Genomic DNA, 2,348 nt, shown 5'->3' on the forward strand with positions numbered 1-2,348 from the left:
CAGCTATAAAAAAGAATAAAATCATGAATTTCACAGCAACCTGGATGGAACTAGAGTCTATAATACTGAGTGACCTCTCACAGAAATAAAGATCCGAGTATCACATGTTCTCACTCATATAATGGACCTTGAACGTCCAATGTAATACTATAAGAAAATGACTGACGGTACTGGGAAACTATGGGGGGGGTAGATGGGATTAACAGTAGCCAATATCTGTCTGGGTAAGGGGAAACACCTCTTATCAACAGGGTGCCTGAATGAAACGTAATTGTATACCTAACCCTTAACTGTAACCCACAACATCATAATAAAAAATATTGATAATAAAAAAAGTGAGCCAAATATATAAATAGACACTTCTAAAAAGAAAATATATGAGCAGTCAACAGATACATGAACAGATGCTCAGCCTCACTGATCATAAAAGAAATGCAAATTGTAGCCACACTGAGATACCACTTAACTCCAGTCAGGATGACCATCATCAATAATTCAAAAAACAACAGATGCTAGAGAGGATGCAGGGAAAAGGCAACACTTCTACACTGTTGGTAGGAGTGTAAACTGGTACAAACTGAGTGGAAAACAATGTAGTGATTCCTAAAAGTTTGACAAATCAACTTTCCATATGACCCAGCAATCCCTCTTATGGGAATATGCTCGGAGGAACTCAAATCATTCTATTAAAAAAGATACCTGCACAAACATGTTTATTGTAGCATTATTCACAATAGCAAAAACATGGAGCAGTGCTGCCCATCAAAAGTGGGCTGGATTTTTTTTTAATGTGGAATATATGCACAATGGGGTATTATGCAGTTATAAAGAAGAACAAAATTATGGACTTTGCAGCATCTTTGATGGATTTAGAGTCTTCTACTCAGTGATCTATCACAGACACAAAGAACTGAGTACCATATGTTCTCACTCATAAGCAGATCCTGAACATTTATATACTATAAGAAAGGATTGGCAGTACAAAGAAACTGCCAGGGCAGGAAGGAAGGGCACATAACATTAATAAGGGTATCTGATCTCAAACTAGGCAAAGTGGGGTTCAAAGGGAGACCCAAGCTTTATCTGTATGATGACCACTTTTCTACCTAATCCTGAATTGTACCCCACATCTTTAAAACAAATAAAAATAAATGTAAAGAAAATGAAACATCAATAGAAGATTTTCACATTGAAGTAAAATGAGAAAATAGTATAAAAATTTAATAAATATTTTAGAAATATGGGACAATTACAATATGTGTAACAATGCTGGTGGAGACATCTGAAGGAGAATAAAGAGATAAAGAACAAAAGAAATATTAGAATCAATAGTGACTGAGACTTTCCAAAATTAATGATAGATCGTAAACCATAGTTTCAGGAAGTCCAAAAAGCACTAAGCAAAATAAGTACATTTTTAAAATCCTCATCTTGTCATACCATATTGAAACTTCAGAAAAGGAAAGATTGAGGAAAATCTTGAAAGGAGACAGAGGAAGAAAAACAAGTTGCCTATGAAGTAGCAAGAATACAATTTGCACTGGAATTCTCAGAATCCAGGAATGCAAGAAGTGAGTGTGGTGAAATAAAGTGTTAAAAAAAATAAAAATAAAAAAGTCCATCAACTTTGAATTCTGTTTCCATCAAAATTATTCTTCAAAAGTGAGAAATAAATACTATCTGAGACAAACAAAAATAGAGATAATCTCTTGCCAGTGAATCAGACTTGTAATAAATGTAAAATAAATTCTTCAAAAAGAATACAAATGACATAGGTCATAAAATAAAAATTACATTTAAAAATCATTAGTGGAGGACTATATGAAAGTAATAATATATATACATATATACACAAATTTCTGAATAGTTTGCTCAAAATAATAATGGCAACCGATTTGGCAATTATAGCTTATGGATAAGTGAAATGAGTGATGGCAATATTATAAGGCAGGAGAGAGAAAATATTCTGTTATAGAGTGCTTGGACTAACCATGTAGTTGTATAGTGTAATTTGAAAGAGGACTTGGGTTTGTTCTAAATGTATACTGCAAACTCAAGTGCAACTACTAAAAATCATTTTGAAAGAAGAAGTATCATGAGTATGCTAGAAGATAAAAAGCAGAACCATATAAAATGCCCAGTTAACACCAGGTAGGCAGAAAAAGTGTGAAACACCAACAAGTAACAGATTACAAGCATGATAAATAGAAAACAATAACAAATATGCAATATATTAATTCAACTACTTGAATAACCACTTTATTTATTTATTTATTTATTTATTTATTTATTTATTTATTTATTTATTTGAGTTGGAGTCTCACTCGGTCACCCAGACTGGAGTGCAG

Source organism: Carlito syrichta, unplaced genomic scaffold (assembly GCF_000164805.1).
Source record: "Carlito syrichta isolate Samal-C Ts95f unplaced genomic scaffold, Tarsius_syrichta-2.0.1 Scaffold114289, whole genome shotgun sequence".
Classification (NCBI taxonomy): Eukaryota; Metazoa; Chordata; class Mammalia; order Primates; family Tarsiidae; genus Carlito; species Carlito syrichta.